This window comes from Eschscholzia californica, unplaced genomic scaffold, assembly GCF_041429995.1.
Source record: "Eschscholzia californica isolate CP2 unplaced genomic scaffold, dmEscCali1.0.p SCAF_4, whole genome shotgun sequence".
Lineage (NCBI taxonomy): Eukaryota > Viridiplantae > Streptophyta > Magnoliopsida > Ranunculales > Papaveraceae > Eschscholzia > Eschscholzia californica.
In genome coordinates, this window is record NW_028238461.1 from 11,180,759 (window position 1) to 11,195,631 (window position 14,873).

At 37.8% G+C, this 14,873-nt stretch overlaps 1 long non-coding RNA gene and 1 pseudogene across 2 annotated transcripts; both read left to right on the forward strand.

The window, feature by feature from the left end:
- Positions 1-8,429: 8,429 nt before the first annotated feature.
- On the forward strand, positions 8,430-14,426 carry LOC147542655 (protein-L-isoaspartate O-methyltransferase 1 pseudogene; annotated as a pseudogene). Its single transcript, XR_015223524.1, has 3 exons — positions 8,430-8,456; positions 8,578-8,754; positions 13,908-14,426. The product of XR_015223524.1 is annotated as a protein-L-isoaspartate O-methyltransferase 1 pseudogene (transcript).
- LOC147542656 (uncharacterized) lies at positions 10,325-11,449 on the forward strand. The gene is made up of 3 exons (XR_015223707.1): positions 10,325-10,458; positions 10,536-10,839; positions 10,997-11,449. It is a non-coding gene; the product is annotated as an uncharacterized LOC147542656 (long non-coding RNA).
- Positions 14,427-14,873: the final 447 nt, after the last annotated feature.

Consider the following 14,873-nt stretch of genomic DNA (forward strand, 5'->3'; position numbering starts at 1 on the left):
AGAAAGGTAAAATTGAAGTCTAAAAGATGGTCTGAGAACTGCTACACATGAGATAGCTTGTTCGGCGGCTTATGATACAACCATGAAGGTTACAGGAGTATAAGCTTCAACTTGTAATTTCGACTTCGAACTCCATTGTTGTAACTTTGATTCTCTTTTGTAAGCTCTGAAACTATAAATAATATACAATGTTTACAGTTGTCCTGAAAAAAAAATTAAAAGATCATTTTCACTCTATGTAAAGACTACAAAGATGATCTACCCTATCTCCCTATATTCTACCCTTCAAATATCTAATTTCTGGTTATGTGGTCAAAATTTAGTATAATTTTAAAAATATTTTGCAGTTGTTTCTAATTTAGTATGAATAATGACAATATACAACAAAATATTTCTAAAATTACAAACGAAATTGTTAAGTAATTTGTATCTCTCTTGTTTGTCTCTAAGATTTATCTCGTGTAATTATCGAAGGTTAATTCAGATGAAGTGTGAAGCACATAGGCTTCATCAAACTCGGGTATATGTGTCGGGTATCGGACATTCAGAATATTTCCACACCTAGGGGAGAGGTTAAGGATTGTGTCGGGTAATTATCATAGCTCTAACATTACCAGTGGATTTTCTGAGTACTGGCCCAATAAAACAGGTCTGAATCATTTTTTGCTTTAATAGCTATGGAGATTTATCAGACTCCTAGTTGCATTGTAAGTCAGTTGCCGACAGATTTTGCCAATATCTTTCTTTGTGTAGTAGTTAATAAAAACAAGTTATTTAGTTCATAAAAAAAAGGATTATTTTGCGAAAGGGTCGTACATAAGTATCGGGTTTTGTGAAAGGGGCATGACTGTTTATTATTTTGCGAATGGGTCATGCACTAGTATTGACCAGTTAAGTTTTCAACACCGTTTATTCTAGCTATATTGTTTAAAAGTTTTAACATCACTAAATCTAACTACACTAAATTCACAAAAGAGAAAAATTATAACATTCAAAAAATTTGTTAGCTGCTTCTATTAATGTAACTTTAAATTTCTTTTAAACTATTAGATCAAACAAAATGACCCACCTAAAAATTTATGATGAAAATCGAAGGTTGAATAAAGAAAATAGGAAGAAGATGAATTTAATCTGTTACTTCGTTCAAAAACCGAATAGGTTCTTTCAGATTCACTTGGGTTAACGTCGTTAGATCTACTTAATGAGTTAACTTTTCATGCAATGCGAAATTTAAATCTAACATTTATTTAACGGTCAATAATAGTCCACGACTTTTTCGCAAAATAATAAACGGCCGTCCCTCTTTTGCAAAACCTAGTAATTATGTACGACCCTTTCACGAAATAAAGGTCTGAATAATTTAAGGAGTCGTGTCCAATTATTGTTCGCGCAATTGGGTACGAGAACGCGCGAAAAATAGTACCTTCCCTATCTATGTTCTTTCTTTTGCTTTAAATTTCCCCAATTGTCTAGATTTCATATTGATATTGGAATTTGATAGTTTAGCTGAAGAATTTCATGTTGATTCAGTCCAAAAGGTGAAACTTTTATGATTAATAGACATTCAAGAAGCTTACTGATTGAAAATATCTATAATTGGTCTAAAATTTGAAATCTAGAAAAAACCCTTTTTTCTGCTTCTTGTGTTTGTTGATTTCTTCATTTCTAACATACTATATGTTAAGATTGGGTATTCTTTTAGCCAGAGTTTAAATCTGACTCAAGTTATGTACTGGGTCGAGTCAAATGTCAGGATGTTTGTTATTTTCTCTGACTCGTCTGAATGGTTGATTTGAGCTGAAATTGGGTCCACTTGAGTCAGACAATTCATGTAGAGGCGAGTCAGATTCAGAGTTTGAAAAGACAGAAAAACAAACAAACATCAATTTGAGTAATTAAGTTGTTGTTTATGCTGATTTTTCGTTACAGAAAGTATTGAATGTGCGCATTAGATGTTGGTTCAGGTTTGTTCTTGTCTCTGGTTGTATTTCTATCTATGAATATGTTTCGATTATGCTTGGTCCATGCTAGTTCTAGAGGAAAGTTATGATATCGTAAAGGTTGGAACTTCATGAATTAGGAGGCTACTGAAGTGATACCAAACTCAAATTTGAACTAAAATCGGAATCCCAATTACTGCTTCATTAGTTTAAAAAAGAATTTCTGTTTAATTCATTCACCACTTTTAATTGTTAGGTACCTCTCATATTCTGGTTTGGACAATAAGGCTGGAAACATTTTCATTAAGGTTTCTTCTTTGCACCATCAATCTTTCCACAATGTGATCTTGTCCTTTAACCCTTCCCTTGGTTCGAACTTTGTGTCTGAAACTCTCAGCGATTCTAATGACCCCTCGCTGTAGTCTCTTTTGATATGATGCAGTCTTACCGAAATTTCTTTTCCCGTATCTCGCCACAGTAATCTTTCGCCATGAGCTATTTCCTCTCTTGCCAATCTATTGCCATTTTTTTGTTTTCTTGATTCAATGGATTCATAGATGTCCATGGTCTTCTGGCGTGCATACGACGGCTCATTACACAATGATTTTCCACATACCTCTGCATTACATATTGAAGATGTTAGAATTAAAAGTCGCGGAAGCTATCGAACCTATCCTAGAAATTGATCCGATTATGAAGATTAATCGAAAAGCTAAGTCAAAATCAAATATGCGAACAGAATTTAACGAGGTCCGGCTTTAAAGCCTACGTCCTCGGGCGAACAAGAAATCTTTATTGAAGGATAGATGAAGACGACTAACACAACCCGCAAGTTCGTCCCAAGATGGTACCGTATAGAATTTAACCTTCTATACTAGATCTTCGACAACCGAGAAATTAAACACCGCTAAAAAAACTATGAACCAAATTTCTCTCTTACTTGCTCTTTCTCTCTAGCTCTCTAAAGAAGAGTTGTTGTTGCTTGTGTTGGTGTGTTACAAAGAACTCAAGACCCCTATTTATATTATTATAAGCCGGCATAGGAAGTCCCAAGATTAGAACTTTGGTTTCTAAATTACTTAGGTTTCTAAATTTTGGTGTCAATTGCCAAACCGCCTATATCCAACTTTGGGTATCCACCGACCATAGCCAATTGGAAATCAAATTGGAAACTGCCTCCAATTTCTATTCAAACCGCCAAAGTGAACATGCCATCCTAAAACCGCCTCTTCAACTTTTTTTTAGAAACTGCCTCTTACAATTCTCCACCTCGTACACAATTTGATATACTTCAAATTTTGGACGAACACCAAGATACTCCTTGTAAGATATATCTGTTTCTTGTAACTTCATCCGACTGCACCATATGACCATGGCTGCCTACGTACCCTTTTACAGGATCAAGCCTACCGTAGTTCTACCAATCCTTCACATAAAGTTTACCTTGTCGCCATTACGCCCATTCGGGCAACTTAACACGAGCCGATTTGTAGCAATTCCAGGCAATGCTGAAACTTGCTACATGTCACCACTTTAGTCAACATGTCCGCGGGATTCTCATCTGTGTGTACCTTCATGAGAGAAACATCACCTTCCTCTATGACATCTCGTACAAAGTGATACCTGACATCGATATGCTTAGTACGAGCATGATGAACCTGATTCTTCGCCAAGTGGATTGCACTTTGACTATCACACCATACACTCACGCACTCCTGCTTAATCCCTAGATCATCCAGAAGACCCCACAACCACAATGCTTCCTTCACACCCTCGGCCATAGCCATATACTCGGCCTCCGTAGTAGATAACGCAACTGTAGATTGTAACATCGATCGCCAACTAACTGGAGCACCATGTACCCTAAATACATAACCAGTAGTAGATCGTCTTCTATCTAGATCGCCAGCATAATCCGAGTCAACATAACCGCTTATCTGACATGTGTCTCCACCAAAGCACAAACCCGTATCAACGGTACCCTTCAAGTACCTCAAGACCCACTTCACAGCTTCCCAATGTGTCTTCCCCGGGTTTGCCATAAACCTGCTAACTACACTGACCGCCTGTGAAATATCTGGACGAGTACACACCATAGCGTACATCAAACTGCCAACTGCACTAGCATACGGTACACGATCCATATGATCCTTCTCCACCGTAGTAGTGGGAGATTGTTTTCCCGAGAGCCTGAAGTGTGGTGCCAAAGGTGTTGACACCGCCTTCGCATTCTGCATCCCGAACCGAGAAACTACTCGTTCGATGTAACCTTTCTGATTCAAGTACAGTTTCTTACTTGACCGCTCTCTCTTAATCTCCATTCCCAGTATCTTCTTTGCAGCGCCCATGTCTTTCATCTCAAATTCTTGACTGAGTTGAGATTTCAACTTATTTATCTCCACCATGCTTCGAGAAGCAATAAGCATGTCATCCACATACAAAAGGAGATAAATAAAGTCACCTTCGCGAAGCTTCTTGATGTATACACAACAATCATAGTCACTTCTGCGAAAACCATGCTTTAGCATGAAAAAATCAAATTGTTTGTACCATTGGCGAGGGGATTGTTTCAATCCGTAAAGAGATTTCCTCAAACGACATACTTGATTTTCTTTGCCCTCAACCTTGTATCCCTCAGGTTGAGCCATATAAATTTCTTCTTCCAAATCACCGTGCAAGAAGGCGGTTTTAACATCGAGTTGTTCCAGCTCAAGATCCCTGTGAGCAACAATACTCAATAGCACCCGAATAGAAGTATGTTTCACGACCGGTGAGAAAATCTCATTGTAGTCGACCCCTTCTTTCTGTGCATAACCCTTGGCCACTAGTCTTGCCTTATACCTTGTACCCTTGATTTCGGAAGAATCCTCTTTCTTCTTGTACACCCATTTACAACCAATAACAGACTTACCTTCGGGCAATGGGACAACCTCCCATGTCTGGTTCTTGTGAAGAGACTCCATCTCTTCTTGCATAGCAACCAACCAACTCTCTCTTTCCGCCACGGTGATAGCTTGTTTGAAGGTGACCGGCTCGTCGTCTTCCACCGAGAGTGCATATTCAACCACATTTGCCTGCCCGTAATGCCTAAGAGGTTTGTCTGACCCTAACCTCTGTACCGGCTTATATAACCGTTTCGGCCTAGTGTGTACCGAAACATCCTGCTGCTGTTGTTGTAAAACTTGTGTACCTTCCCCTTGAACCTCCTCATGATCGGGTTCATCAATTTCCTCATCCTGAGTATTATCCTGATGCTCCACCTGATCATGATTCCTAGAAACCCGTTGGTCTTCGATTTCTACTTCCACTACTTGAGCTTTAGTAGACCCAACATCACCACAACTAGGCACCGTAGCTTTCGCCATAGCTACAATAGATGACTCATCAAACACCACATCTCTGCTGATTACAAACTTTTTGTCTTCCGTACACCATAGCCGATAACCCTTGACTCCTGTAGCATATCCTAAGAAAATTGCCTTCTTTGCTCTATTGTCAAGTTTGTTACCTTTAACATGGTAATAGGCCGTACAACCGAAAACCTTAAGTCTCCCGTAATCTGCATGTTCACCTGACCACACCTCGTAAGGTATGCCGCCATCTAAAGAAGAATGTGGAGACCTGTTCACAATATAACAAGCTGTAGCAACAGATTCTGCCCACCATTCTACGCCTAATCCCGAATTGGAGCGCATACATCTAGCCTTCTCAAGTAGTGTACGGTTCAATCTCTCTGCGACTCCATTCTGTTGAGGTGTGTTTACTACTGTCCAGTGCCTCACAATGCCTTCCTGATTACAAAACTCCTTGAATGCCCCATCCGTGTACTCGGTCCCATTATCTGACCTTAACGTCTTCAGCTTTCGACCAGTTTTGTTCTCAACCATTGCTTTCCACACCAGGAAAGTGTTGAATACCTCATTCTTATGCTTCAGAAAATAAAGCCAGACAAATCTCGAATGATCATCAACGAATGTAACAAAATACCTGGAACCACCCTTGGAAGGTAACTTTGCCGGTCCCCAGACATCGGTATGTACGTAGTCTAATACCTCTTTGCTCCTGTGCTTGCTTGTAGAGAACGTCACCTTGTGTGCCTTCCCGAACACACAATGCTCACAAAACTCCATGCAAGGCTTCTTCATGTCCTTCAACAAGCCTTTCCCGCACATCAGAGATAGACCCTTTTCTGACATATGCCCAAGGCGCATATGCCAAAGCGTCGTACTAGCCGTTGGATCCCTTCCACTGATTCCTACCGCTACATCTCCAGTAATTGTTGTCCCCAAAAGTTTGTATAAATTACCGTAACGAGTACCTCTCATTACCACCAAAGAACCCTTAACGACTCTTATGGAGCCATTCTCTATAATTATCTTACAGCCGTTCCGCTCCAACACACCAAGGGAAATTAGATTTTTCCGCAAATCGGGTATGTGTCTTACGTCCGTCAATGTTCTCACCACTCCATCGTGCATCTTGATCCGTATTGTTCCGAGTCCCACAGTTTTACATATACTATCATCACCCAGTATAACTGTACCACCATCTATACTCCTATAGGTAGTAAACATCTCCCTATTTGGGCACATATGGTGTGACGCCCCTGAATCAAGCATCCACTTATCGAAGATCTTCTCAGACACCTCTGTGACCGAGAAACATTCGTCCGCCTCTTCTGACACATATCCCGCCTCTTGCATCTCTTGTTTCTCCTTGTAGCCTTCGTTCTTTTGCTTCAACTTTCTCTTTGGACAAGCCGCTTTAAAGTGGCCAAGCTCACCACAACTAAAGCACGTTTTCTTGAAAGAGCCTCTAGATTTGGATCTAGATTTCCCGCCCTTTCCCTTTCCCCTTTCATTACTCCTCCCCCTCGTTACAAACAACCCTTGTGCTTGATCCTTGTCTACTCCACCCGACGCCATACTGCTAGTAGCAACCTTACGAAGGTCATCCGCTAATAGCGAATTTCTCGTCTCTTCCATGCTTAGACTATCACCAACAAGCATCAAAGTTTGAACAAGGTTCTCATAGGATTTAGGCAATGAAAGTAACAATATGAGGGCTTGGTCCTCATCCTCAACCTTAACATCAATATCCTTCAAATCTGAGATAATCCTGTCAAACCTATTCACATATTCCTGAATAGAAGAACCCTCTTCCATTCTACATGTGAATAATTTGGATTTTAAGTAGACCCGATTCGTTAAAGTTTTCGTCATGAAACTGCTTTCTAGTTTTAACCACACACCCGCCGCCGTTGTTTCTTCGTCTACTAGGAACGCCACGTCCCTCTCAAGACACAACATAATGGTAGCCCGTGCTTCGAAATCTAACTCTTCCCAATCCTCATCTGACATATCTCCTGGTTTCTTTCCCGTCAACGTCTTGTGTAATTTCTGCGAGATTAACAGATTCTTCATCTGCATCCGCCAATAAGAAAAATCGTTTTTCCCATTGAACTTCTCTATCTCATATTTCCCTGCTTTGACCGTACCACTTCTCGATCCCATCTTCTCCTTCGTTCAATCTCAAACAAGGCTCTGGTACCAATTGTTATAACTTAAAGTCGCGGAAGCTATCGAACCTATCCTAGAAATTGATCCGATTATGAAGATTAATCGAAAAGCTAAGTCAAAATCAAATATGCGAACAGAATTTAACGAGGTCCGGCTTTAAAGCCTACGTCCTCGGGCGAACAAGAAATCTTTATTGAAGGATAGATGAAGACGACTAACACAACCCGCAAGTTCGTCCCAAGATGGTACCGTATAGAATTTAACCTTCTATACTAGATCTTCGACAACCGAGAAATTAAACACCGCTAAAAAAACTATGAACCAAATTTCTCTCTTACTTGCTCTTTCTCTCTAGCTCTCTAAAGAAGAGTTGTTGTTGCTTGTGTTGGTGTGTTACAAAGAACTCAAGACCCCTATTTATATTATTATAAGCCGGCATAGGAAGTCCCAAGATTAGAACTTTGGTTTCTAAATTTTGGTGTCAATTGCCAAACCGCCTATATCCAACTTTGGGTATCCACCGACCATAGCCAATTGGAAATCAAATTGGAAACTGCCTCCAATTTCTATTCAAACCGCCAAAGTGAACATGCCATCCTAAAACCGCCTCTACAACTTTTTTTTTAGAAACTGCCTCTTACAGAAGAAATGTCCGGACTCCGGAACACTTACTTCTAGGGAGTAGTGATATGTGTAAAAGGCTATGCTTGAGATACACGAGGATGATACAAAAGATCAACCCATGCATAAGTTGGCAAATATTAGATGAAACTAACTCTGTAGTGAATGGAACTAATCTTGAAACATCAAATACACGAGAGGATTGCCTGTTCTTCTTTTCGCCTTTTCCGAAAAAAAAAACTTAAAGAAAACTAACTTGTTCTGAAATAAGTTCTCTCTATCATGCAAATAGTTAAAATACAGTTAGCTTCTTTCATGTTGATATTTTTTTGATAATTTCTAAAGCTAGATGGTCTTGGCAAATAACGTTTTTCCGGTAAAAAAAGGAAGTATGTGGCTAATCAAGGGTGATGTTTTTTAAGGTATTTGTGAATCAATTAACTACTTCATTTTGTACCTTCTTTTGCGATGCTCGATAAGTATCATCCCTGTTGTAGTTTTCTAACTATAATCTTCTTCTAGGAACGGGATATTTGACTGCATGCTTTGCATTGATGGTCGTGCAATTGGTGTAGAACACATTCCCGAGTTGGCAAGTACTTCCATTGAAAATATCCAAAAGAGTGCAGCCGCCCCGCTCTTGGAAGGAGGTTCCCTCTCTATAAATGATGGTGGTAAGTTCTCCGATACATACTTGTCATTGTGGTCCTCGACTAAAGAGTATTTCTACTATACATCTATGTACTATTTAGGTGGCTAAGTGTGTATAAGTCGTTTAATCACATACCGGCAACCATATAATTAATCTTACCTCGTAAAAAAATTTCTCATTTGCAACCTTGGTTTGATCTTATCTGCAATTCTGCATTACTATATATTATGTTTCGTTCCTCGGATTAGTTTAGGATTCTAATTTGACGAGAGTTTATATAATGGGTATTTTCTTTTAATCACATCAAAATGTTGAAACAGGTAGCTTTATGAGATTATGCCATTCACTAAATTGTGAAGATTTAACTAATACTACTATTATATATCTTAGAGGGAATGGATGTAAGGCCCAAAGTTAGGCCCAAAATAAGGGCCCAATCCAAAGTTGGGAAAAAATGTAAAGGAGGTCCTCTGTGTCAGATCCAAATTGGGACCAACCAAATACCCTTACTTTTATAACAAATTTACGATTCGTGCCACTCAAAAATTACAAATCATGCCACTCAAAATTTACGAATTTTGCCACTCAAATTGCCCGGGAAACGCGAAAAAATCGGCTGGAAGTGACTGTTGCAGGTGGAGGCGTCCCATCCCCATCACTCTCTCTCTCTCTCCCACGCCTTTACTCCAGCAAAAAAATCTTCCAAACCGTTCCCTCTCCTCAATTAACTTCAATCAACTCCCAAAAACCCACCATTATCTCTTCCAAAAAACCGTTCCCTCTCTCAAAAACCACCAGCCATTTAAGAAGATTTAAGAACAGAAGCCCTAAAATCACTCTAAAATCAGCCCTCTTTCAACTGATTTCAGTTCAAAAACGAAACCCTAAAATCCTTTTTATTGAAGAAGGGAGTTGCAAGAAGGAAACCCTAAAACCAACTGTGAAGTTTTTTGAAGAAATCAAAGGTAGGTTTTCTCTGTCTCTGTCTCTCTCACTCTATATCATGAACATAAGTTTTTGTTATTTTCTCTGGTAATTTTTCATTCAAAAAGCCCTAATGTTCTAATTTTTTTTTCTCTCTCTATCTATCTCTATATCATGAACAACTAAGAGATTTCGTTACTGTGTGATATTACTTTGTTTTGGACAGATGGTAAAGCCTACTACATCAAAAAAATCAAGTAAGAAAGTAACGATTGATGAACCTCGGTCTAGCAGATCGAAAACTGTTCTTGAAGAACAAGTAAGTCGAAGAATGAGCCCTAGGAAAAAGGTATGTAACTGAAAACTTTAACTATTTTCTGTTTCATAAACTTATTTCCTAGTACATAATAATATTTCCTGTACATTGATCTGTTTCGTAAAGTTGCGTACTGGTACAACCAAATAGTTCTAGTAAACCAGTTGATTTCTTGTACACTGGATGATTACCATCAATAAGTATTCTTTATGTGAGTGGTTTGTAGTTTTTTTTTTATAAAGTTGTATAATATACAAAGAGGAATTCGCAGAAAATTTTACTGTGTACTGGTAAATTCAACTATGCACTTAAAATGTTCTGTAAAATGTTTGGCTGGTGAAATCTGTGTCGAGTAAACCAAATGATTTCTTGTACACGGGATGGTTTCTTGTACATTGGATGGTTTCTTGTACACTGAACGGTTTCCTGTGCACTAGATGGTTTCCATCATTTACCTTCTGTATCTTCTTTGACTACTGTACAGTGGTATAAGGTAGTAGTAAACAAGTTGATTTCCAGAAAATTCAAGGGTTTCTTAGGTGACTGATTTGAATTTTTTCCAGGTTGTTGAAGAAGAAAGCATAACATGTGAAACAAAAGGAAAAGGAAAGCGAAAAATGACCGAGGATAAAGCAGAAGTAAGCAGAAAGAAAAAGACAACTCTCATAGTCCTTGAAGTTCCCTTCCCCAATGAGCCAAAAAACAGACCTGAGGACTTGGCTTCAAAGTTGAGTAAGGCGTACAAGTATTCACTAACGAATACATGGACGCAGATTAAGATTACTTATCCAAAGGGGGGTTATGGCCTTACGTGCAAGAAAACGAAAAGCAATTGATGCAAGAATTCATGAACCATGGGTGGACAAGGTATTAGGATTTTTTTTAAATTGTTTTCCGTTGTTTTCCATTGTGCATTACTCAGTTTCTAGTAAACTACTAAGTGTTTGGAAAATTGGTAAGCTTCTGGTAAATTTCTCAGTTTCGTGTGCATTAATCTGTTTCCGATAAATCTGACTGTGTACAGCCTGGAAGTTGGAGAAATTTTTAGTTCTCCTTTGCAATATTACAGTCCTGATTGTGGACTCTACGTGATGCTGAAGTTGGAGGAAATTTTCCTCCAAAGCATCCAAGCAAACTACCCAACTAAGTGCTCCCAAAGGGAAGACTATGGAGACCAAGTTAGGAGAAAGTGAGTAGACGTAACCTACCAAATATTGAATGAGTTAGAGGACGGGTGGAGACAGAGGATTGCAGAAGAATCTTAAAAGTTTCATTATCTCGAAATTGGGTCTGACTTTTTGTTTTTTTATGCTCTCTTAAGAACAGATTATTGTGACATTATTATGGTTTGTAACTTAGAACATCTTTTATGATTTATAACTTAGAACATCTTTTACAGAACTGTTCCCTGTAAACTGGATAGCCGTTCTGTAAACATAATTGTTCCTAGTTAACAAGATAATTTCCTACGCAAAAATGTAGACTATATAAGTTTGAATGTCAAACATATGAAATTTGGAAGACTGAATTTGAATCTTCTACATTGAAATCATTAAGTTTACTTGAACAAAAAAAAAGATTCGGAAGGCAAGGGAAAAAAAAACAAAGTGACAGAACAACATCAATTTTTCTAGAAACATGACGATTTACTAAACACCAACATGTTTACAAGGAAACAAAAAGGAACCTGAACTGAAATAAGCTTACTGTACATAATTAACATTAACGAGTATTGGAAACTGTCTTGTTTCTAGGATATCATTCGGTTTCCTGGAAATTGTTCTGTTTACTAGCCAATTTTGTACTGGAAATTTCTTGTTTCCTGGAAATTGTTCTGTGTACTGGCCATTAGGTTAATGTACTAGACATTTGTGTACAAGAAAATCTTTGTGTACAGGGAATAAAGTTGTGTACATGGAAGATACTAAACACCATTAAAGCTACAGTTTTACTCTATCGAATTCGATCGGAATGAATCCTTTTTGTTTTTCATTTTTTACTGATGAAAGATGAATCCTTCTTCTTGTTTCCAGGAAATTGTTCTGTTTCTTGGAAATTGTTCTGTTTACTAGCCATTTTTGTACTGGAAATTTTCTTGTTTCCTGGAAATTGTTTTGTGTACTGTCCATTAGGTTAATGTACTAGACATTTGTATACAGGGAATAAAGTTGTGTACATGGAATATACTAAACACCATTAAAGTTACGGTTTTACTCTATCGAATCCGATCGGAATGAATCCTTCTTGTTTTTTTTTTCTGATGAAAGAATATAATCGATTTATGAAAGAATATAATCGATTTCGGAATGAATCTTTCAAAAAAAATCCCAGTACAAGAATATAATCGATTTCGGAATAGTTTACAGAAAATTGGAAAATGTTCCGTACAACATTCTATGCACTCAACATTTGAATATTCCCAGAACAAATATGTGAAGTGAAATAAGCAAAAATAGTCCAATTTTGTAACACATGTTAAGCTCTGTTTCCGAAGACAATGTTCGGAAAATTGATACTACAATCATTTATGTGTAATATACTTGCATTACATTCTTACTGCTCCTACTACAATCAGAAATATTTAGAAAATTTATTTGTGTACAGGAAATAAATTTGTGTACAAGAAACATATTTGTGTACAAGGAAGAAAGTTGTGTACAAGAAACATGTTTGCGGTCGGAGAGATAGAGAGGGAAATTTTATCCAAAATTTATAGAGAGAAATAGAGAGTTTTCTGCTTCATCAATCTTTTAGGGACAGAGAGAGAGAAAGTGTGGGAGAGAGAAGAAGATGATAATCAAAGGAAAAGGCACAAAGAGAGAGTTTTCTGATTTCACCCTAAACCCTTAAACTCTAAACCCTAAACACCGAAACCCTCTAAACTTTAAACCCTAAATACTGAAACCCAATCACCCATGAGAAGTCAACTGATGAATAATACCTGGCGGGAATTGAAATTTTCACACATAAATTTTGACGCCGGAGAGACAGAGTGGGTGATTTCAGCAAAAAATTTAGAGAGAGATAGAGTTCTGGTTCAAACAATCCTTTAAAGAGAGAGAATGGTAGAGAGAAAAAGATGATAATCAAATAAGAAGGGATGATTTCAAAAAAAAATTAGAAAGAGAAAGAGTGAGAGAGGAAGCTTTCAGTAAAAATTATAGAGAGTGAGAGAGAGAGAGGAAGCTTTCAGTAAAAAATTTAGAGAGAGATAGAGATAAAAAGTTGCTAATCTTTTAGAGAGAGAGGAAAAGAAGATAATGAAAGGAAAAATGTGCCAAATAGAGAAACAAAATCTTTTTAGAGAAGATTTTCAGAAATTGATAATCTTTTAAAGAGATGGAGTGAGGTAGAAGATAATCGATTTTGGAAGATTTGTTTAGAGAGAGGGAGAAGAAGAACAGACAAAGAATCCAAAAATATTGAACATCCTTTGCTATATAAACAGAAAAAAAAATATCTCAAAAAAACAAAAAAGTGGGACTGAAATCTTCGACCAAAATTTCAATAAAAATGGCGTCAACTAAACCTAGAGAAAGCAAGAGAGGATGAAGATATAAGATCTTCTCCTTATAGAGAGAGAAAGAAGAAAGAAACAGCAAAATGAAATGCAAGAAAATAGGAAGAGAAATCTAAATGGGAAGATTTCCTTCTGTTGATTGGACCCTAATTAAATGCAAAATTACCATCACTCCTCACCGTACCTTCCAAGGGCAAATGGGGTAGAGAACAAAATTTAAAAGGGAATAGTATGGTATCCCTGACATAAAGGATTGGAATCTCATTTTGGGTTATGGCTGGAGGGGAAGCTTATTAACCCCCCAAAATTTGGACCTCCTCCTCATTTTTTGTATATCTTATTTCATAGTTAATTACTTGGAAGATTGGTTATATGCTTGTTCTAAGTTTGTTGATATGAACTTGCATCAAACCAGATGGGAGGCTTGGTTGGCCCGAGTTTGCACCATATGATGCTATTCACGTGGGAGCTGCAGCTCCCGAAATCCCACAACCACTAATCGATCAGCTAAAGCCTGGAGGTAGGTTGGTGATTCCGGTTGGTGTTGGTATCCAAGATTTGCAGGTCGTAGACAAGAAACTGGATTAGATCTGTTACCGTCCACAACGAATTTTCCGTTCGTTACATTCCTCTGACAAGTCGTGATGTTCAGTTGAAAGGATGATCTACTGGTTCGTCTAGGCGTGAGTCTACTCTTATAAATCTGAATAAGAGATTGACAAACCACATGAAACCCTTCTGATTGGTGAGGTGATACATAATTTGTCATCCCTTTGATTTATGTATTAGATTTGTGTCCATAAATTATTCAACTTTTAACTTCACATAGAGATGGGAAGAAGAATGTGGGATATCTATTCTTAGTTCAGCTGTATTTGGGATTGTTTATGTACATAAGGTTGTGATAATAAAAAAGAAAAGAATATAGTTTATACAAGATGTCTCAACATATATTTTGTCATTGTTGTGGCACCATTGACCTTTCCTGGTTCACTTTTTGAATGCTCTGTCAGGGTCAGTTTGTGCCAACCTCGACTAGTGCCCATTCTAATTGTGGTTTGTTAGGCCTATTATGTCCTTCTGATATCATACGATGTTGTTTCAATATCATATTAAGTTTGTGGCAATTTGGCATGCTGGTTAGGTTGTTCGAGACTTGTAGTGTATAGTCGGAATGCACATAATTTGACCATTGGTTTCACTATTTAGTGGTTAAAAGCGTTGTTTGGGGATAAATGGTCAGATGAAAATTTTATACTTAAGCACGACCCAATACTGTCAACAAAAAAAAAACACGACCCAGTTCCATTTTTACCATTTACACAAACTTTCTTTTCCGAACTTTGACCGAGAGCTTACCACAAAAGATTGGAATTTACCA